The sequence below is a fragment of the Schistocerca piceifrons genome, chromosome 3 (genome assembly GCF_021461385.2).
Source record: "Schistocerca piceifrons isolate TAMUIC-IGC-003096 chromosome 3, iqSchPice1.1, whole genome shotgun sequence".
NCBI lineage: Eukaryota > Metazoa > Arthropoda > Insecta > Orthoptera > Acrididae > Schistocerca > Schistocerca piceifrons.
The window spans coordinates 668,948,470-668,973,408 of record NC_060140.1 but is presented as its reverse complement, the minus strand read 5'-3'; the positions used below and the strand labels follow the sequence as shown (position 1 = coordinate 668,973,408).

The following is a 24,939-nucleotide window of genomic DNA, read 5'->3' as shown; positions in this document are numbered from 1 at the left end:
TGTCAGCATTTACATAAGTAGCAACACTTATGTGTGGCTTCAGTCTTGATTAGTGATCAAATGAAAATTTAATTAATTAACCAGAAAATAAATCTAAAAATTATACATACAGCACAGTGAAAAATAGCGAATGATTCAGTTTACAACATGTGGCGTTCATTCGGTGTGTATGTGTACAGGAACCATAGTTCTGGCATATTTCAAAACTTCACACTGAACGAACGAACGAGCTCCTCTTCCAGGCGTCAACGGCCGAAAGGGAGCTGACCAGAAGTAATTGAAATATTATGTATAATAGCAAAATGTGACCTCCAGTGATGATAGTTGGTGTTACATATTGTCTAACATTTTGATTGTAAATACAGGCTGTTTATAAATGAATATCGGGGTTTTAACGCTTTATAATATTTATTATATTAAACTTACAGTTATAAATGATAAGTCAATGAAAGAGCAACTCAATCAGTTTTACCAAGAACCTTATAAATGTTCAATGTGAGCACCATTTAACATTTGTCACACAGTGCACATCAAGTCTATAGGCGAGTTCTTCCAAAACGTTGATAAGTGCGTCTTCAGTGATTGTAGCAACAGCTGCTTTAATCCGCTTTCTTAATTCAGAGAGGTCTGCTGGTAGCTGAGGCACATACACACGATCCTTGATGAAGCCCCAAAAAATCGTATGGCGTTAGGTCAGGTGAACGTGGAGGCCATGCAAAGCAAGCCCTGTCATTGGACCCCTTGCAGCCTATCCAGCGCTTGGGTACAGTGAAGTTCAGCCAATCGTGTACTTCGCTATACCAGTGAGGTGGCGCACCATCTTGCTGGAAAATGAAGTTCTCTGACTCATCTCCTTCCAACTGAGGGAAGAGCCATTGCTCTAGTGTATCAAGGTAAGAAGTGCCAGTTACAGTAGGTTCACCAAAAAAGGAATGCCCATAAACTTTCTGCTGGGATACGGCACAAAAAACAATCACTTTAGGAGAATCTCGTTGCATTTGTACTACCTCGTGAGGATTTTCTGAGCCGAAGATGCGCACATCGTGAATGTTAACATGTCCACTAAAGTGAAAGGTCGATTCATCACTGAAGACAACATGATCCAGAAAATCTTCATCGTCACGAAACATCATTTCGTTTGCGGAGTTGGCACATAATCCATGGTCTGCTGGCTTTAGAGCATGTAATAACGGTAAGGACATAGTTGTACGCGTTTTCTTAAAACGTTCCAAACAGTGGACATGGAAACTTGTAATTCACGACTAGATTTCCGGACTGATTTATTTGGGCTAAGAGTGAACGACTCTCTCACTTGCTCAACAGTCTCTTCACTAACTCTTGGTCGTCCTGTGCTCTTCCCTTTACAAAGGCAGTCAGTATCTGCAAATTGATGATACCATCTACGAATGTTGTTATCACTTGGAGGATCACAACCGAACTTCAGCCGGAACGCAAGTTGCACAATAACTACAGATTCAGTCTTCGCAAAGTGCAAAACACAAAACGTTTTCTGTTCACTAGCCGCCATCTTCACTACTACCGCTGTCTAGCGGATTGCACCAGAAACATTGCGCGCTGCACATGCACACTGGAGCCAAACACAACTGTTCGAGTTGCTCTTTCATTTGACATATCATTTATAAATCTAAGTTTAATGTAAGAAATATTATAAAGTGTTAAAATACCGATATTCATTTATAAACACCCTGTACAGCTGAAAGCGTTTATGCTATGTTAATTTTTAATTAAGTAACATTGTTCTTATGTTGAGCTGGTGTTACTTCTGTAATTTTTACTATATAATTATTATTTAAACGCAATACACGCTCTTCTGCGCCGTGATGATCATGATATACTTAATTTTTGATATGGTCTTTCAGTTACTTACTATAAAAGATGATATTCTGAGGTAGCTATTGTCTGCCAACTTTGAAGTCTCCACTCTTTTGTGCCAACACTGACTGTTTCACCCCGCTTCCAGTACACTGGGTAAACCATTCAAACAGATCCCTTCCTTTCATTCAACGCGCTGCCTTTGACCTCCCCCAGCCGGGCCAGCACTTGCGTTGATATGCTAGCAATTCTGACAGCTCGCCAAAGGGGACGTTACGTCACACACCTCCACTTTATATTGCACTTACTATGCTAACTGATATACACTGAAGCGCCGAAGAAAATCGTGTAGGCATGCGTATTCAAATACACAGATATGTAAACAGGCAGAAGATGGTTCTGCGCTCGGCAACGCCTATATAACACAAGTGTCTGGCGCAGTTGTTAGATCGGTTACTGCTGCTACAACGGCACGTTATCAATAATTTAAGTGAGTGGTATTGTAGTCGGTGCACAAGCGATGGACACAGCACCTCCGAGGTAGCGATGAATCGGGGGTTTTCCAGTACGATCATTTCACGAGTGTACCGTGAATATCAGAAACCTGGTAAAACATCAAATCTCCGTCATCACTTCGGCCGGATAAATATCCTGCAAGAACGGGACCAACAACGACTGATGAGAATCGTTCAACGTGATAGAAATGCAAGCTTTCCGCAAATTGCTGTAGATTTCAACACTGCGCCATCAACAATTGTCAGCGTGCGAATCATTCAATGAAACATCATCAATATGGGCTTTCGGAGCCGAACACCCACTCGTGTACCCTTGATGACCGCACGACACGAAGCTTTACGCCCCATGTGGGCCCATCAACGCTGACATTGGACTGTTGATGACTGGAAACACATTGCCTGGTCGGACAAGCCTCGTTTCAAATTGTATCGAGCAGATGGACGTCTACGGGTATGGAGACAACCTCGTCAATCCATGGACCTTGCATGTCAGCAGGGGACTGTTCAAGCTGGTGGAGGCTCTGTAATGGTATGGGGCGTGTGCAGTTCGAGTGGTACGGGACCCCTGATACGTCTTTATACGACGCTGACAGATACGCACGTAAGCATCCTGTCTGATCTCACTCATCCATTATATCCATTGTGCATTCCGACGGACTTGGGCAATTCCAGCAGGACAATGCAACACCCCACACGTCCAGAATTGCTACAGAGTGTCTCCAGAAACACTCTTCTGCGTTTAAACGCTTCCGCTGGTCACCAAACTCCCCAGACATGAACATTATTGAGAATATCTGGAACGCCATGTAACACGCTGTTCAGAAGAGATATCCAGCTCTTCGCTCTCTTACGGATTGACGGACAGCCCTGCAGGATTCATGGTGTCAGTTCCCTCCATCAGTACTTCGGTTATTAGTCGAGTCCATGCCACGTCATGTTGCGGCACTTCTGCGTGCTAGCGGGGGACCTACACGATATTAGCCAGGTGTACCTGTGTCTTTGACTATTCAGTGTCTAAAGCAGCACCAAAATCTTACATTATTTTATTATTTATTCTGTTCAATCCGCAGGTATCATATCCCTATACCTCCAAGTTTTAATTTTTTCTCGGGCACTTATTCACTTGAAGCTTTTCTGCCTGTGCTGTCTTGTACGATACATGTCACGCTCCCGTAGCTCACTTGCTCGTCCTTCTGCCGAGCACTCAGGGTGGTAGCACTGATTGCAAACTTCGAATTCTGCAACTACACAACATGTCTCGTTTTTTTATTAGAAGTGTTTTCACATGCTTAGTAACTAAGACTGTATAAACATTATTCAGTTATAGCTAACAATAAATTACTTTTTTTACTATAAAATTTGGGAATCATGCACACATAAAAAAAGTTTTGCATAACCTCGGTTCCAGGAGTTCCGGAACCTGTGCAGAAAATTAGAATAGAGATCAACATAAACATCATTTCCGTCCTTCCTACTGCTCATCAAAATCACACATTGTACGTTGTACCACCATACAGCGAGACCTTCAAAGGTGGTGGTCCAGATTGATGCACACAGCGGAACCTCTAATACCAAGTAGCACGTCCTCTTGCATTGATGCATACCTCTATTCGTCGTGGCATATTATCCACAAGTGTATCAGGGCATTGTTGGTCTAGATTGTCCCACTCCCCAACGGCGATTTGGCGTACATTCCTCAGCGTTTTTGGTGGGTCACGTCGTCCATAAACAGCCATTTTCAGTCTATCCCAGGCATTTTAGATAGGGTTCGTATCTGGAGAACATGTCGACCACTCTAGTCGAGCGATATCTTTATCTTGAAGGAAGTCATTCACAAAATGCACGCGATGTGGGCGAAAATAGTCGTCCATGAAGACGAATGCCTCTCCAATATGCTGCCGATATGGTTGCACTATCGGTCGAAGGATGACATTCAGGTACCGTACAGCCGTTACAGCGCCTTCCATGATCACCAGCGGCGTACGTCGGCCCAACATAACGCCACCCCAAAATAGCAGGGACCTCCACCTTGCTGCACTCGCTGGACAGTGTGTCTAAGGCTTTCAGCCTGACCGGGTTGCCTCCAAACACGTATCCGACGATTGTCTGGTTGAAGGCATATGCGACACTCATCGGTGAAGAGAATGTGATGCCGATCCTGAGCGGTCCATTCGGCTTCATGGTGTCGTGGTTACAAAGGTGGACCTCGCCATGGACGTCAGGAGTGAAGTTGCGCATCACGCAGTTGAGTCGTAACACGACGTCCTGTGGCTGCACAGAAAGTATTATTCAACATGGTGGCGTAACTGTCAGGGTTCCTCCGAGACATAATCCTTAGGTAGCGGTCTTCCACTGCAGCCCTTGGGTGGCCTGAGCGAGGCATGTCATCGACCGTTCCTGTCTCTCTTTATCTTCTCCATGTCCAAACAACATCGCTTTGGTTTACCCCGAGACGCTTGGACACTTCCGTTCTTGAGACCCCTTCCTGACACAAAGTAACAATGCGGACGCGATCGAAACGCGGTATTGACCGTCTAGGCATGATTGAACTACAGACAACACGAGCCGTGTAGCTCCTTCCTGGTGGAATGACTGGAACAGATCGACTGTCGGACCCCCCTCCGCCTAATAGAAGCTGATCATGCATGCTTGTTTACATCTTTGGGCCGGGTTTTGTGACAACCCTGAACAGTCAGAGGGACTGTGTCTGTGATACAATACCAGATTCAACGTCCGTCTGCAGGAGTTCTGGGGACTGGGGTGATGGAAAACCTTTTGTTATGTGTGTATATGACAGCTGAGGACTCAATACCAACTTCGTTTACGTCAGATTAAGTGTTTTTTTTTGTTTCTTTTGTTTTGGCTTGATTAGAATGCTTCACTGCCATGTTAGAACAGCTCAAAATGTCTAGTAGAAGGCTTCAGACGCCTTAGCTTTGTATCGTGTGAGGAGTGGAAAGTGTGCTTTTGCTTCATTACTGACAGGAAGTTCTTCACAGATTCCACAAGAAATAAAATTAAGTTTGGACAAGTAATGTTAGCTCAGTAGTGATCCGTCTGGTAATACCAGGAAAAGCAAAAATGCTTTGAAAACTTTTTCTGTGATAATTTTGTTGAAGTATTTTGAATTGTTTATTTAAAATTGTTGTAAGTTTTGATGCCACGTGTGTATTTTGAACTATCTTGAAATTCTCAGTAAATAGGAGGAATATGTGTAATTTATACGACTTTTTTCTTGTAATAAAGCATCATGTAACCGCAAATTTGTGTGCATAAATCTCTTGCTTAAGTCCTGAAGTATTATACATGATATTATCTACAAAAAATTCACTACTGTTTCAAATTTGTTTTGACGGTCATTCATTATTAACTAGCATTAGCACAAATTCATTAACACAACAGTAGCCAACTTGTACTTTTATTATGTGCTAGGGACTGAAGAGGATGTCATACGATATCTTCTATTGGTGCCAGAACACAGTCATGACATAAAAGTCATGAAATGAAAACAAATGAGGGAGAAAAACAATGAATACAAATATAAAAACAAAGTATGCAATTTTACAAATTATTTCAGCCTTTGTTGCGTGCCATTAAACGTTTTTAAATATTTGCTTCTGTTTTTGTTTCGATTATTCGTTCTTTTGTCTGCAATAACGTGTACATGTAGCTTTAAAATTATCGAGACCGGTGTGTTAAAAAATTCTTAAGAATTTGAACGTCGTTGTGTATCACACGCACAGGCTTTCACTTCACTGTAGCTGCGTTTTGAAGTTGGCTGCAGCACTGCTTGTCGTCCAGACACTCACATCGAGTTTATGGCTCCGCCAGCCGATCCGTTTGCCTACATATATGCAGATTCCCAACTCACCGTCAGGAGGGGTGGATTTTTGCTGTCAAAGCAAGACTTTGTGTAGCTCACCATACCACCTCAAAGTAGCGGATCCCCATAGTTCCAGTACTGACCACCGTACCCAGAGAAATCGGTAAAAGGAGCAAGATAAATAACAAGCAAATGACGTTAAAATTTGACGTATCACATTCAAAGTGAAATCGGATTTTCTCCTTCCATTTCACTCCAACTTCCACTAGAAAAAATGACCTTCCTGCTAAACGAATCCACATAAAACTCAGCAAGTATCGAGTGCGAATAAATTTCACTGTCGCTGCTTATGATCGTAAATTTAAATTGAGAGCTCCACATAACACTCTGCCCACCAAGTCCACTCAAGGCTGAGGTGTCCAAACAACAAAAATGTTCATAAATGTACTCCAGTAATAGCAGCTATTTCTACCCCATGCAGTAAATTTGACCCTTGTGATTAAAACACTGCAGAACTACCACGTTAAAAATTAACTAATTTTCTTAGCGTACAATATACATACACACATAAGTCTGTTCAAAAAAACGCATAATAAAAACTAATCCCAATATCTCAACGAAATAATTATAAAATAATTCGCAAAATATTTTTTACACTGAAATTATTTGAACTTTTCTTTCATAAAAACATACCATCATCTTCCGACCTCCACACAAAAGAATTTGTGTCTTCGATCTTCGAACTCCACGCAACAAAATGCGTCTCCTTTGCTATTAGTTTGTTATTACACAATGCAGTATGTTATTGCTCAACTTTAGTATGTAATTCTACGATATTAAAAGCACTTACATCACAAGAAATCTTACATACTTCCGGCTAGATTACATCAATTTATTGAAACACGTATTGTTGAAATATGAATACTAAAAAAGTTCCTTCCGCCATAGCACTGCAGTAATTTTACTTTCTATAACTGGCATTAAATTTTAATTTCCGTTTCTTTCCTTCTTGCTCGAATTTGAGGCATTTTTCTCAAAATTCAACGCTGTCTAACATTTTCCAAGAGAATCGGTACCTAATACAACGTCCTTCACTAAATCACAGACAATGAAACAACTGATACTAAAATAATATCCACCACATTTAATACCTAGTAACATCTAATTCCGTATAGGCTTAGTCAACCTGTAGCAGTTTTCTTTTTTGTTCGAGTGACTGGATAAATTACTTGTCTCTGATATTTATTCCTTAGTACAAAATTCTCAGAGACCACCGAAACTTTACTTCCTGTATCAAGAAGTGCCTATGCTTTCTCATCATAGGCTGTACATTTTCAGGTACTTACCTTTCCAAACATTTTTTCCTCACTAAATCATTTTCAGTTTCCCTTCATTTCCCTTCCCCTTCATGGTACACACTTCAAATGCAGAAAACCTTCAGCATCAATGTCTCCAATATATAATTCATCAAAATATTTTTTCACCCTAGTTTCATCTTTTCTTCACTTAAGTTTCCTTTCCACTTTATTATACTCCCACCAAAAGGAATAAATAACGTGTGCATCAAAGAGCATAACCTGCAGTCTACCACACTATATTCACGTGCATCTTTCAGCATCCAGTCAATATTGTCTTTGTCAAGAGTCACCGGCTCACCTCTCCCTACAGAAATAAATTCACCGATTCCCTTTTCCGAAATATCTATCTCGGTAGTTCAACATCCTCACACATAACCTCATCAACTAAATCACCATCCCCATCTGCTCCCGTCAATAATTCACTTATCTTCGCCGATACTACCTAAGTTTTATCTCCCGCTAATGGGTCCATTATAACGCTACTTTCGCCGCCATCCCCCACCAATCTACTTTCAACGACGTTACTAATGTTATTGCTACTGCATCGTACGCCATTGGAATTCTCTATACACTTGATCTCTATCGGAATTTTACATCAACCAACATAAATCCTTGCCATCATTTCCTTTCCCCAAAATGAATAAAAAGTCCAGGCTCTTAGTCTCATTATCTAAATTAAAATCGCATTTCGTTATCTTCAGTGCATTCTCTCTTTTGCTGCGCCGTTTCCATCAACTTCAAAGTTCATAATAACATAAAATAGCATCCATTTCACATACCTGTGCCTTCTCCATAGCATGCTTGTGCCCTTAGCAGTTCTTCCATCCTGTCTCTCAGTTTTATCGCTGTTTGATCCTTCCATCATCAGACCTCAGATGCGGTGCGTCCTGGTTTTGTGATGTCCTATTTCAATTTTGCGGTCAGTGAATTGCTGGTCCCTCAAATCTTCGATTTCGATAATGAGCACTATTTGAAAATGGTTATTACTACGACGCCATAGAAAATAAATAGATTATAATTGCGCTGAAAATTATTACTATTCTGGTTGCGACTTTGGTGATCATTTTGATGCGTATTTCGATTGACATTCCCCAGGATGTTATTAAAATTCTGTGGCTTGCATCATAGTGCCTGTTCCAGCTTCTCTATAAAATCTAAAAGTCTGTCCATCACGTTTGTTAGATTATGCACAACACCCGATTGTAAGTGATCTGGTAATAGTCGATTCAGCATCATAATCTTAGTCAAGTAACCGAACGGTCAATTTACGTGCATCTATTTCCCCAGTTTTCACACACAAAATTCCGTCGTTGACAGACCATCATTTCTGTAGCTGCCTCTGTTTAAAAATTCGTTTTGAAGCCATGTTTGCTTCGCCACTCCCCAGAATTAATTAGAAAATAAATTTCCAATACTGTAAACGAATCTTTTATAAGGTTTTCCCAGGACTGAGCTTTTCCTTCTAAATGCCGTTTTACGAACTTTATTTTCGATTCATCTAACATGCCTGGCACAAATACAGTTCTGCAAACAGCGAGAAAATTAACTAGATGGTATCTCCTGTCGTTTGCGAATACTTTACACTTGATGCACAAAAACACGGTATTCCAACTGCGGTAGCACACTAACAAGTTTCCAAAGAATTTATTTCAGTGCGCACAGATTTAATCTGCTGTTTTCGCTGCAATGCTTCGCCAATGATTTCCGGTTCAAAGTTCTTTCTACTCTTTACAGTTTCATCCCGGCATCCGTTAATTTTTACCAGTAAATCTCTTATTACCGTTCCCGATTCCTCTTCGAGCATAATTTGCTAATAGCCTCTTGAACTGTTACTGAGTTTGTTCTGTACCTCAAAGATTTTATCTCTCAGCAACTTCTCTAGTGTATCGACACAGTCGCTGACATACCCCGTTTCTTTCGAAACCTTTCCTATTTCTAATTTTAAATTTCCCAACTTCTGCTCTATCATTTCCGCAGTATGAGATCTACCTTTCCCAGTCTCAGCTTTCAAGACCACCCATACTAGATTTTACATTCACAAAACAGTTTTTAATTCATATCTTACACATTCAGTCTTAATTTGTACTTTCTCAATATCAGCAGCTAAAGTTGGATGAGCTTGCAGTGTTAGTGCCGTCTGACCTCCTACAACATTCCCACAGTCTGATTTAGGACTGTTTGGACTGCTAATATTATGTAAACCACATAGACTCCTTGACTGTGTAATCACCGCTTCTAACGAATCGGCGCTGCACTTTAATCTGTTACCCTCCCTCCGACCTACCACTCCGTTCGCCGGTGACCAACAGCATCTCCTTCCCTCTTCCTCACGCCAACAGTTTGCTCCTTTTCCAGTTTGCACTCTGATACCTGTGCTGCTGCTCCGCCTGCCCACGAAGTGAGTTCATTATGGAAGATCGCCCTCCTCTTCTTAATCAGACAAAGTCCTAGTTAACAGTAGGGTAATGGGGGACTGCAGTACTACTGATACCAAATTGATATGCAAATTAATTACATTGTGACAGCTGATTGGTTTATGACCTTAGCCTATTGTTCTGATAAGTACTTTATGACACCCTTTGGGTTGATTGACGACACCCTGGGGATAATCTGTCCTTCTGAGAAAGCCCCCCCCCCCCCCACCCAAGCCGTCCCTCTCTCCCTCCACAACACTGACACCTGTGGGTACCCCCTCGCCGTTACAAGCACACCTTTCATATCGAATAAATTGACTAATTAATTAAATCAATAAATTAATCACTGCTCCTCTTTCTGGGAAATCTCTCAGCACTCCCCTCCCATCCCCCCGCTCCCCTTCCACTCCCCCACCTGGAAATTGGTGGCGAAAGTCTCGGACTGCGCTGGAGAGAAAGAATCTCACGACAGGAAATTCAGATCAACATGAATTATACAGGAATTACTTATAAAATTCACTTGGCATGGGTAGGATCTCTCTTCACACTTATCGCAGGGCAGACTTGTCAGCTGCAACATTGCATGCCCATTAGCAAACTGCTTTATTGAGTTACTGCCTCGCCAGGTTACACCATGCACCAGTGTCTGAGACGCAGCACTAAGCCCGCTCAGCTCCGAGTCTGCTGTCGGGTGCCGCACAGTCTTGCGCTGTTAGCAAATATTAAGTGGCTACTTCCTGTTGTATGCCACTGCTTGGGAAAATTTAGAGCAGCCTCCCTAAACCAGCAGACCATAATGCTCATTTTCTTGTGACCATCCAGCAGCCAGGTGATCCCCACAACTGCCCTATCCTTTGTTCATAGCAGCGTTCTTTGCCACCTCAAGTGGCTACTTCTAGTTTCAGCACCTACACAATCTCCTCCCTAACACACAACTTCCTTACCAGGTCAGTGGAAGCTGAGAGGCACCCACATGCCTTGCTCATACTGTGGCATCAAGCGGTCAGGCCTGCAAGATGAGTGGTCTGCCAAGCGAGTGGATTCATTTTTTATTTATCAAGTAACATGAGCTCTAGTACTCACAAATAAGTTATAAATTATTCTCCTGTTTGAATATTAACCAACGGAAACGGATAACGCACATCTGACTATTAAAAATTTACACAACTCTGATTGTTCACTACGCACTGGCAATACAACATTTTCTTTCTTATTCAACGGCTTTGATCAACACGTGGTCATCACACTGAATATGAATGGCGCACACATTATAAATTCTGGGTATCATGACAATATACTATTCGAAGGAAAAGGCTACCAATCTTTTTCTTTTCACTATTTTATTTATTTCGATAAATTCTATAACCTAAACACACAAATTCTATAACCTACAGCAAATTACATATAAGATTCTATAACCTACAGCATTAATACATGAGAAATTCTGCCCAGTGGGCATGGCTTTACATTGGTGATTCTCTATCTTATGGTCTCGTAATTATTTAACGCTACAGTGCACTTTCTGGATAGGATGGTGGATCTTTTGCTATATCTCACACTTCGACTCTCACAACCATCATCATGAAACTTTCCTCCAGACCGAGCGGTGCAAAAAGAACATGCATAACCCACTACCTCTGAAACTACCTTGCTACTCTCCCATGCAAACCACACATACTTAAATTACATGACATACACCACACTGCAACATGGAATACAACACAAGGAATAGTCACAACATTATCACTTTCAGTTTTCCCACTTCAATTAGTATTCATCCCAGTTTCACACAACACTGCCCCACTTCGTAACTTTTCTTTCCTACTACGAACTCTGGAGGATATATGCACGTCTCCCTGTGAAATGCAAGCTAAGTGGCGTTGCTGGATAGACGACTGACTCACCTTGCTTCTCTCTCAGAGGATTATAGTTTGAATCAAGCGTCACACGGAAACATAACACGCAAAGTAATATTAAGAACATATTCATCACACACGCGAGTCCTCAACTGATACCATGGACAAGTACTTCTCTTTATCCTTTGTCTCATACACATATTGAGACTCACACAGTACTCACCATGTGGAAGTACTCGTCTCTAATGTCAAGTCCTGCACACGCCGTTTCTTAAATATTTCCAACTTATAGAACACACGCTAGCAATTCAGCTTAACTTAAGCACTCAGAAGTATTTCAACTTATTGCTACACGTGGTTTCATTGTGACCGTTGGTCACTTCCGGAGATTACTACGATCCCCTTAATATTACCTGCCTGAAACTTAATTCTTCCCACCCAAGTTCCTGAAATAAAGAAATTATTATTCGAAACTACTCTTAAGTGTATCACCTGCATACCATGTCTCCACTCTTTTGTCTTTACGGAGCACACCTAAGACAGGTCTTACCAACACTAGATCCAGCGGCAGAGTGCTGAAACATAGCCGTTCTTCAGGTCCTCTCGCACGTCTGCCGAAGTGGGGGGCACCTTGTTACCGTATTGGTCAGCCACATTTCAGGTGTTCAAAGCTCCGGTAAATTTCATCTCTTTGGTTCCACCAAAGGTGGCCAAAGGATCGTCTCAAAGATGATCATATATTCACATTCACTATCTGTGGTTAGCAGACGACCATACATTCATTCATTTCACAGATCTCACCAAACTGGATGTAGGGATCTATTTTGTGGGAGTGCAGATGTGATCAGTTAAATAAATAAATTGTCATTCTTTCCCACACTGGTATCCAGCTTCGCTGTATTAATTGAAATAGAGTTATTATTAGAAAAAATATGTTGTACTGACAAGAATAATGAAGAACGTTGTTCAGATTTTCAATGTCGGGCGGTACTGTACCCTTTCAAAGCAACTGTTCTATATTCCCACCTTGCTTTGTAGATACTGACAGAGTTAGCTCACAATTCCACCAAAATAGGACGCTGGAAGAAGCAACTCCTCAAACCTTCCTCCTTCCAATTCCCTCCTCTCCTCCCTCTCACCTCTCCAATTACTTCCAGTACGACAAAATATCAGGCGGCAGCACTACTCTTTAATACTGATACCTGGTAAATTCGTCTCAAAACATATGCTCTCTCTCTCTCTCTCTCTCTCTCTCTCTCTCTCTCTCTCTCTCAGGTGGCTAATTTTTTCCCAGCGAGTGTCTGTCATGTACTACACTAATCACTTCTTCGTCCTGAACAAAGCACTGAATACCTGGTGAGCGCTCAGCAATGGATATCTTGGAAATATTCCCTCATTCTATGCGACTGATGACTTATTAATTAAGTAAATCGATACCCACTGCAAGCAGGCAATTCTCCCTGCATTCCATTGGTGGATACTAGGACTGCTATTTGTGATGGGATTTGATCCTGCAACTGCCCTGTTTCCAAAACCCTTCCTGATTTTTCTTTCTCTTTGCATACCTTTTGGCGAACAATAGCACAGTTATATCATTTGGCGCGACGCCCATTCCGTTGGAGATAACTATGAACTTCAAATTTCAGTTCAACTGCATGATATCTTTAAAGAATCTGTGGAGGGGTTGGATTGATGCTTGTGCTTTCAGTACCAATACTGGAAAAAAAATTGGAATTTCACGTTTCGGCGTGAATTTTTATCATAATAGTTGTGAAATTCCTGACGGCCTCAAGTCAACTGAGTGTGTTCTGTAAAGAACTATAGAATTCCTAAGTTTGTTCTCCCAGCTGCACCAGGATGAAGAAGGAGGAGGATAGGGTATACCGTGTGACAGAACAGTAACAACAACAAACACCACTACGAGACAGAGTGCACAGCAATGTATTGAAAAGCACTAAACCGCAGTTATAGAAGTTGTCAAGGCTAGACGCCCGAGATCACTAAAACACGCATACATACAGCACACTCCCCCCCCTCCCCCCACCCAAGGTACTCAGTGCACGCATCCCCTCATACACCATAAGTGAAAATGCTCAGAGATCAGAGAAAACTGCCGCTGTGACCGCAGCCAGAATTGTAAATGTGCGTAGTTCACTATTTAGCTACCCATAGAGCGCCACGATGGCCGCCACTGGGACTTATACCCGCACATGCAGGCAAGAACCGACTTGTCACCTGGCCAGAACGTTTCTTTGTAGCTGCCGCTCACGGCAGCCTTAAGCCAGAAATGTCAATATGTTCCGGTCACTGGCTACCTCTGGCACACACCTGAGCAGCTGTCAGAGTCGTCCTAAGAAACCATCCATATATTTATTAGTGCAATTACAATTAAATATTACGCTTGCATCCCCAATCTGATAACATTCGACAATGAGCGAAGTATTAGAAACACCTCCTCCTGACATCTGTGGCTCTGGCACGAATCTCACATTGAAATATCAATATCTACATCCTCATTATGACTGGAAATGATTTCCACATAAAATATTCCATCCCCATTACGGCTATCGATGTCTGACATCACAATTTTCCACATAAAATCCATATCTCACTTATGATCGTACATAATCATTTTCTTTGTACATGTCGGAACACTGACCACAGTAACTTTACATCTCAACACGTACTTTATAAGCCTGCCGATCACAGGAAATCTATCACACTTCCCCGACTAAGTATAATTAAGTATAATACTTCTCCAATAACTAAATTATGGTAACTTCTTTACCGCCTATATTGATATTAAAAAATATAGCACGGACAAATTGCATTCCTGAAATAGTTCCTTTTCCGCCTTCACGGAAACTGCGGCATTCTGAAGTTGACAACCTCGCTCTACAAAATATTGCATCTGCGGCTGCTAGAAGAGAGAAATCAGCTAAACGTCCTGGTCGTTTAAAAACCTTGTCAGTTGGTCAAAAGGTGTTAATTAAGTCTCGCCGTTTGTCTCACAAAGGAAAAGGCTTGTGTCGCAAATTTTTTCTGCTTTAAAACGGTCCATATAGTGTTCGCAAAATTATTCACGATAACACCGTCGAAGTAGAAAATCTTAAATCTCGGCGCTCTAAGGGAATACATCATATATCGAACGTTAAAATTTTTGTGGAATGACATACTTTTGAGAAACTAACAGTTATACGTAAACACGCTGAGAATACAAGGATACCGTGCCGTGTTCCGGCGGCGGCACATACTCAAAGCAACAGTCAAGTCTGCGCGCCGCACAAGGCAGTCGTTGACCGCAAACAATTACTTCCTACGTGACGCGTACCTACAGCTGATCGAGCGCTCAGTGCGAATGCACTGACAGCCGTAAACAAATACACAGTCTAATTTCTCTGGTTAAATTCAATATAAAGCTATAGTGACTCGATAAATTACGTTATTAACGTTCAGTTTTTTTCAGGATACAGTTGTATAAAATATTTAAGAACTTCAGGTAAATTCCGTGTGTGTCCGACGTCAATAGGAGTTGCTATCGAGAAAATTTCAGGAAGAATGTAATTTCGAAGAAGAAAGTAATAAACTAAAAAGGTAACTATTAATTGAGTTCATTTTTCAGGTAATATACTTCCACTTAGGTATGTACTTTAGACGTAATTTGCTGCTCGCGATTACGTGATTTATACTTTGTGTTAACTGATTTTGGAAATGATTGATTAATGAACAGCGTTGTTACTTATGTATATTATGCATCGTTTTGGTGCACTGCTTTTTCACTGATGTCACATTTTTTTATTATGTGCCTGCTGTGCTTATTTATTTAAATTATAATTGTCACGTGATTAGTTGTGCAGATATGGTTATGTATGTAAGTTATACTTTGTGATTTATCTGCTTGCGCCTTCATGTTTACTTATTAAGATTACATATGAACATTTATTTGCTTATGCTGATATGATGCTAATGACCTGTTTATTATGTAATATATATATTTGCTGCTTGCATATGGATTGTATATTTGCACATTTCTGTTTCGTTGTCATAACTATATACGGTATACGAACGTGGAGCTTAGGTCACACTGTTGTTGTTGTTATGGTCTTCAGTCCTGAGACTGGTTTGATTCAGCTCTCCATGCTACTCTATCCTGTGCAAGATTTTTCATCTCCCAGTACCTACTGCAACCTCCATCCTTCTGAATCTGCTTAGTGTATTCATCTCTTGGTCTCCCTCTACGATTTTTACCCTCCACGCTGCCCTCCAATACTAAATTGGTGATCCCTTGATGCCTCAGAACATGTCCTACCAACCGATCCCTTCTTCTGGTCACGTTGTGCCACAAACTTCTCTTCTCCCCAATCCTATTCAATACTTCCTCATTAGTTATGTGATCTACCCATCTAATCTTCAGCATTCTTCTGTAGCACCACATTTCGAAAGCTTCTATTCTCTTCTTGTCCAAACTATTTATCGTCCATGTTTCACTTCCATACATGGCTACACTCCATACGAATACTTTCAGAAATGACTTCGTGACACTTAAATCTATACTGGATGTTAACAAATTTCTCTTCTTCAGAAACGCTTTCCTTGCCATTGCCAGCCTACATTTTATATCCTCTCTACTTCGACCATCATCAGTTATTTTGCTCCCCAAATAGCAAAACTCCTTTACTACTTTAAGTGCCTCATTTCCTAATCTAATTCCCTCAGCATCACCCGACTTAATTAGACTACATTCCATTATCCTTGTTTTGCTTTTGTTGATGTTCATCTTATATCCTCCTTTCAAGACACTGTCCATTCCATTCAACTGCTCTTCCAAGTCCTTTGCTGTCTCTGACAGTATTACAATGTCATCGGCGAACCTCAAAGTTTTTATTTCTTCTCCATGAATTTTAATACCTACTCCGAATTTTTCTCTTGTATCCTTTACTGCTTGCTCAATATACAGATTGAACAACATCGGGGAGAGGCTACAACCCTGTCTTACTCCCTTCCCAACCACTGCTTCCCTTTCATGTCCCTCGACTCTTATAAATGCCATCTGGTTTCTGTACAAATTGTAAATAGCCTTTCGCTCCCTGTATTTTACCCCTGCCACCTTTAGAATTTGAAAGAGAGTATTCCAGTCAACATTGTCAAAAGCTTTCTCTAAGTCTACAAATGCTAGAAACGTAGGTTTGCCTTTCCTTAATCTTTCTTCTAAGATAAGTCGTAAGGTCAGTATTGCCTCACGTGTTCCAGTGTTTCTACGGAATCCAAACTGATCTTCCCCGAGGTTGGCTTCTACTAGTTTTTCGGTTCGTCTGTAAAGAATTCGTGTTAGTATTTTGCAGCTGTGACTTATTAAGCTGATAGTTCGGTAATTTTCGCATCTGTCAACACCTGCTTTCTTTGGGATTGGAATTATTATATTCTTCTTGAAGTCTGAGGGTATTTCGCCTGTTTCATACATCTTGCTCACCAGATGGTAGAGTTTTGTCAGGACTGGCTCTCCCACGGCCGTCAGTAGTTCCAATGAAATATTGTCTATTCCGGGGGCCTTGTTTCGACTCAGGTCTTTCAGTGCTCTGTCAAACTCTTCACGCAGTATCATATCTCCCATTTCATCTTCATCTACATCCTCTTCCATTTCCATAATATTGTCCTCAAGTACATCGCCCTTGTATAGACCCTCTATATACTCCTTCCACCTTTCTGCTTTCCCTTCTTTGCTTAGAACTGGGTTTCCATCTGAGGTCTTGATATTCATACAAGTCGTTCTCTTATCTCCAAAGGTCTCTTTAATTTTCCTGTAGGCGGTATCTATCTTACCCCTAGTGAGATAGGCCTCTACATCCTTACATTTGTCCTCTAGCCATCCCTGCTTAGCCATTTTGCACTTCCTGTCGATATCATTTTTGAGACGTTTGTATTCCTTTTTGCCTGTTTCACTTACTGCATTTTTATATTTTCTCCTTTCATCAATTAAATTCAATATTTCTTCTGTTACCCATAGATTTCTACTAGCCCTCGTCTTTTTACCTACTTGATCCTCTGCTGCCTTCACTACTTCATCCCTCAAAGCTACCCATTCTTCTTCTACTGTATTTATTTCCCCCATTCCTGTCAATTGCTCCCTTATGCTCTCCCTGAATCTCTGTACAACCTCTGGTTCTTTTAGTTTATCCAGGTCCCATCTCCTTAAATTCCCACCTTTTTGCAATTTCTTCAGTTTTAATCTACAGGTCATAACCAATAGATTGTGGTGAGAGTCCACATCTGCCCCTGGAAATGTCTTACAATTTAAAACCTGGTTCCTAAATCTCTGTCTTACCATTATATAATCTATCTGATACCGTTTAGTATCGCCAGGGTTCTTCCATGTATACAACCTTCTTTCATGATTCTTAAACCAAGTGTTAGTTATGATTATGTTGTGCTCTGTGCAAAATTCGACCAGGCGGCTTCCTCTTTCATTTCTGTCCCCCAATCCATATTCACCTACTATGTTTCCTTCTCTCCCTTTTCCTACACTCGAATTCCAGTCACCCATGACTATTAAATTTTCGTCTCCCTTCACAATCTGAATAATTTCTTTTATTTCATCATACATTTCTTCAATTTCTTCGTCATCTGCAGAGCTAGTTGGCATATAAACTTGTACTACTGTAGTAGGTGTGGGCTTCGTATCTATCTTGGCCACAATAATGCCTTCACTATGCTGTTTGTAGTAGCTTACCCGCATTCCTATTTTCCTATTCATTATTAAACCTACTCCTGCATTACCCCTATTTGATTTTGTGTTTATAACCCTGTAGTCACCTGACCAGAAGTCTTGTTCCTCCTGCCACCGAACTTCACTAATTCCCACTATATCTAACTTCAACCTATCCATTTCCCTTTTTAAATTTTCTAACCTACCTGCCCGATTAAGGGATCTGACATTCCACGCTCCGATCCGTAGAACGCCAGTTTTCTTTCTCCTGATAACGACATCCTCTTGAGTAGTCCCCGCCCGGAGATCCGAATGGGGGACTATTTTACCTCCGGAATATTTTACCCAAGAGGACGCCATCATCATGTAATCATACAGTAAAGCTGCATGCCCTCGGGAAAAATTACGGCTGTAGTTTCCCCTTGCTTTCAGCCGTTCGCAGTACCAGCACAGCAAGGCCGTTTTGGTTATTGTTACAAGGCCAGATCAGTCAATCATCCAGACTGTTGCCCTTGCAATTACTGAAAAGGCTGCTGCCCCTCTTCAGGAACCACACGTTTGTCTGGCCTCTCAACAGATACCCCTCCGTTGTGGTTGCACCTACGGTACGGCTATCTGTATCGCTGAGGCACGCAAGCCTCCCCACCAACGGCAAGGTCCATGGTTCATGGGGGGGGGAGGTCACACTATGATATTAATTATAGACTGTTCGCTTGGCAGAGCCTCGTTATAGGGATTGTGCCACATACACTTGTTAACATTCTGTTCTCTACTGGTATATTTACTCGCTATTGCATGTTTCGCTTACGCTCAGTACCTTATATTTTAAGATAAGAAAATGAACTGCTATAATTCTACGAACGACATTGGTACAAGAAACTTCATTGAAGTCACATGAGCTGGAGGTTTTATGGAAGTTGTATAAATTTATGCCAATAGGAAGGAAGCTAACAACATGACATACCAACACTAGGTTTAGACCATTGACAGTTATTACACTGCATTCTTCGTGAGCAATTGAAATAGCAAGTGACACTTGACACAAGAAATACTCCACATGTTTGCTTCTGTTTTGCCATGATTCTTGAAGTGGTGTACACACTGTGAAATATTAAGATCATTCACACTCTGTACTCGTACTTACTTACTGAAAGTTATTCAAACTAAAGGCTGTTAGAGGTCATGTATGCATTTCTTTTATTTAATGCTGGACAAGGTAACCAAAATGTATTTTATAATTCATAATGAGTAGAAGAGTTGGGTCAGATTAAATACACGATGGTTGTGTGTGGACATTGTGTCTTCGGATTGTATGGGATGCTGAATTGAAGTTTGCACTAGGATCTTATCTGTACTTGTTCGAGGAGACTGACTAGAGGAAAGAATTGTTATGGAAGTGAAATGATATTGGCGATAAGGGTTATATGTATCAACGTATTGAAGAGGTATTATTGAGGTATTGAGATTGTGTGAAGTTGATGATTATCGGAGTTTTGGTGGACAAGAGGTAAGGTACGTGATATTGATGATAAGGTTCATATGTATCGACGTAAGAGGTATCATTGAAGTATTAAGATTATGTGATGCTGATGATTATTGGAGTTTTGGTGGATAAGAGGTAAAGTAAGTGAGGAGCATACTTTTTTTTGTTGGTTTATATGGAACAAGGAGGATGAAGATGGCAGACTAGAACACTCAAGTGGAAGGAAGATTATCTACACACACACACTTTGTTAAATCAATAAGCAGTATATACCTTTTTTTTTTTTTGGAGAGAGGAAGTATTTGCATATCTTGGCACACTGACAGTTGTTCAGCAACCGTACATTTGATTTGGCTTTGCAAACATTGGTCTTGACATGATGACTATGACGTTGACTAACTATTATTGACTGTTATACACTGCTGCCACCACTACTTGATACACATGTTGAACATCAAATTTTTTACAGAATTGCACTTACACAGTTAACACTTTTCAATTAGAAAGAAGAGTGAGTGTGTTTTGTGTGTTTTCCTTTCCTAATCCCAGATAACTGGTAGCGACCTACCTCCTAAATATTATTTTACTTGTTTGTTGTGGCATGCACTGACACCCATAAATATTATAGGTTTACTGATATTAGTCTATTTGTAATAGTTAATATGACAATTATCTGATATCATTTGTATGTTTAGGCAACTGCCTTGCCGCAGTGGATACACCGGTTCCCGTAGGATCACCGAAGTTAAGCGCTGTCGGGCGTGGCTGGCACTTGGATGGGTGACCATCCAGCCGCCATGTGCTGTTGCCCTTTTTTGGGGTGCACTCAGCCTCGTGATGCCAATTGAGGAGCTACTCGACCGAATAGTAGCGGCTCCGGTCAAAGAAAACCATCATAAGCGGTGTGCTGACCACACGCCCCTCCAATCCGCATCCTCACCTGAGGATGACACAGCGGTCGGATGGTCCCGATGGGCCACTTGTGGCCTGAAGACGGAGTGCATTTGTGTGTTTATTACAATTTGTATGTTTAGTGTAAGAGCATTGGTAATAATTTCGTAAAAGCAGTTGTGTGTGCATTCAAACTGTTGTTTGTGCTTGCACCTATCATCATTCATGGGCGCCACTTGGAAATGTTTAATTTCTGTGATAAACTCTGATGAACTGTCTGATTAGTGATAGTGAATATTATGGATTCTTACCTGCACTTGTTCAACATGATGGGTGCCACTTGGAAATGTTTAATTTCTGCTGATAAACTCTGATGAACTGTCTGATTAGTGATAGTGAATATTATGGACTGTTACCTGCACCTGTTCAACATTGCTGGGTGCCACTGATGGAACTGCTTCTACTGAAATGATATCACTTGTTGGTGTCTGCACCTGTTCAACACTGCTGGGTGCTACTGATGGAACTGCTTCTACTGAAATGAAGTCACTTGTTGGTGTCTGCACCTGTTCAACATTGCTCTGTGCCACTGATGGAACTACATCTACTAAAATGATGTCACTTGTTGGTGTCTGCCCCTGTTCAACATTTTTGGGTGCCACTGTTGGAGCTGTTTAAATACTGCTGATGAAATGTTATGAGACTGCTATTTGGACCTGTTGACCATTTCTGGGTGCTACTGTTGGATCTGTCAACTACTCTGAGGAGTGCTACATGTTTATTGAACTATTGAAAAGATTTTATGTGAATATTTGTATAAACTGATTTTTTGTGTATTTACTGTTTATGAAATGTTATGAGACTCTTACCTACACCTATTCGTCATTGCTGGTGCCATTGATTGAATGATATTTGTGTAAACTATTATGTAAAATCACATGTATGCAAGCATTTGTATTCCTTACTGTATTTTATATATTAGGCTATTGGAGGGTCAGTGCAAAGCCAAAATTAATTTAGTTATGTGATATTTACTTATTAATATTATCTTTTATTTTTGTCTGTATTTTTTATGGACCACCAATGCTGGCAAAAATACCATCAAATTCTAGCCCGTGGAGGAGGGGCATATGAAAGGTGGCTACACCGAGTCACAGCGCCAGAGATTGCGCCAAAGAGTATTTTTCCGCCGCCTCCACTGGAGCAGTAGTAGTTCAGAGGTTGCCGTGGGCAGTGCTTGTTGAGATAATGTCGATAGCAGTACTAGTTGAGGGCATGTCGTGTGCAGTTTTTCTGTTGAGCGAGACAGCAGATGCTGTTCGATTGGGGATGTTGTAATGATCACAGTGTATTTTTCGTCAATATATATGAAGGTAATAAAAAAAATTTTATTTCAAATTTCCTAACTAACAATGCCTCTTGGTCACAGGTTCAATCAACAAAGCATCTGGCTTGTGTTCATGTATTAGACTGTAATTCTGGTTTCTATGAGCAAGTATAGTATTTCTGGTTTTTTAATTACTTCATTATAAATGGTGTTTAAAATATCTCGTCGTATTGAGGAAGAACCGTACCAGATGTGTACGTTGAATCACACTTTCACACACGGAACAGTTACACTTGTGCTTTGTTGTTTCGTATCTTTTATAGTTGCTGGGGACTTAATTAACTAATTGTGTTAACGGAAATTTCCTTTCATTCTTTGTTGCTATTCTATGCAGTCAGATTGCGTACTAATATTATTCAGGGCCAACCGGTTACGAGACTTCGTAACCGGACATACAGCTACTAAAAAATATTTGCGTTTTAAATAATTAAGCCCCCATGCAACATGCCTCATTTGTTTTTCTTGTGAGTGGTACCAGTGTGTTAGGAAGGAAGACGTAATCGTTACAAGTAACCAGATATTAAAAACACGACTGTCACGACTCTGTTACTGTCACCCTGCATAAAAACCGGACTTGGTTCTACATGCGTACACAAGTATCACTAACGATACCCAAGTTAAATTATATATGCTTTGTAAAATGAGGTATGGTATTGCTACCGCATGAAGTGGTCTTTCACATACATATCGCAACATTGAATACAGATGGTGACGGTGGGGGTGTGTATTAACAGACCGAGCGAGGTGGCGCAGTGGTTAGCACACTGGACTCTCATTCGGGAGGACAACGGTTCAATCCCGCGTCAATCCTGATGTAGGTTTTCCGTGATTTTCCTAAATCGCTCCAGCAAATGCCGGGATGGTTCCTTTGAAAGGGCACGGCCGACTTCCTTCGCCGTCTTTCCCCAAACCGATGAGACCGATGACCTCGCTGTCTGGTCTCATCCCCTAAACAACCCAACCCAACGTCGCCAGAGGAGTAAGCTCGTAATAAAATCGCCATTCTCGCCGAATTTAGAAAGCGATTCGGCTAAAGAAAGTGGTATTAGGCCGATATTTGCAACTCCGTCATGCCGTTGCCAGATATTTCACATACTAATAAACAGTATTTATAACGGTTTTTACCTCTATGCCACGGAGACAGTGTAACAGAAGTTCTGCGATACATCTAGGGGGTTATAGGCCAGTGAGGATGATCGCTGATTGTGAACTATCACGTGCACTTGATGGTGTGCTATGTGAAGAATCACTTAAAAAACGCCGCGCGGGATTAGCCGAGCGGTCTTAGGCGCTGCAGTCATGGACTGTGCGGCTGGTCCCGACGGAGGTTCGAGTCCTACCTTCGGCATGGGTGTGTGTGTTTGTCCTTAGGATAATTTAGGTTAAGTAGTGTGTAAGCTTAGCGACTTATGACCTTAGCAGTTAAGTCCCATAAGATTTCACACACATTCATTCATTCATTCACTTAAAAAACGTAACACTTAATTGAAGTCATAAGATGAGTACGAAGTCCTACGAGCAATACACCAGCTTTTCAGATCTATTCTCTTACGCTTTCTGGTAGAAATTCTGTCTGAGATTTGGAATCAAGTCTCTCCATTCAATCACATATTTGCGTTGAATTCTGTGGATATGTCTTATGATCGTTACAACCACTGGTGAATATTTGTGACACTCTCATATCTTGAAATATGATGTCTCGGTGTTCCATTTTTCAAACAGAGCCTCGTACCGATGGTGCATATTCTGTCTAGGTATACGTTCGGTGTTTCGGTGTCCTAGGTGACAGTCATCCTTATCTAATCTTTGCACACTGTGTCATTTATTTTTATGACTTACAGAGTATAAATACATGTGGAACAACGTGGTATTGTGCAGGACTGAAACCCATAGAGCACGGAAAGTATGCAACATCACTTGTCAATTCCAGTAGTGGAGGAAAGGAGTGCCACCTAGGCGAGCATGTTAACACCCTCATACCCCGCAATTTTTCTCATAATTTCACACATTGTATGTACTTCCCATCAATTTTCTAATTTTATCACGTTTTCCATAGCTTCAACGCATTTCACTCAATTACTCGACGACTAACCGACCACTCTCGACGAGTTGCCATGTCAAAAAAAAGTCTCTTGTCGAAGATCTCATGATGCTATCAGCCAATGACATTGCAGCATGACTCCCAGTTTCTGTCATCGCTAAACCACTCCCTCCGTAACTTTTTGAGGATCAAACACATGTGGACATATCGCAAACCCTGATACAAAACCTACATCACATGACACAAATACTGTTTCTTAGTGTATGAAATAGCTATCACCAGAGAGTAGGTACAAAACCTACATTGCTCAACCAGAACACTTTATAAATTAAGTAAGATTTTATTACGATTTGCCACCTACTCCCTATCTGAATGGAGTCAGAAAGTATTCCCGCATTTGTGGGATAAAGTCAGAGATTCTAACACTCAACCCTCTATTTTGAAACGAGGCACCCCTTCGTCGAACCTATAGGCTGAGGACGCTGAGCAAAACTCCATATGGCCTCTCTCTACACATCTCGCAACTCTTTCTCTGTCTTTAACCAACCCCCTGCGACACCGTCTGCGATTTAATTCTAAGCTGACCAGTTATAGGAGGGTACTATACCCACTACATTCAATCTCTCGTGAAGGAA

At 41.1% G+C, this 24,939-nt stretch overlaps 1 pseudogene; it reads left to right on the top strand.

The window, feature by feature from the left end:
- Window positions 1–20,679: 20,679 nt before the first annotated feature.
- LOC124791211 lies at window positions 20,680–20,796 on the top strand (annotated as a pseudogene).
- Window positions 20,797–24,939: the final 4,143 nt, after the last annotated feature.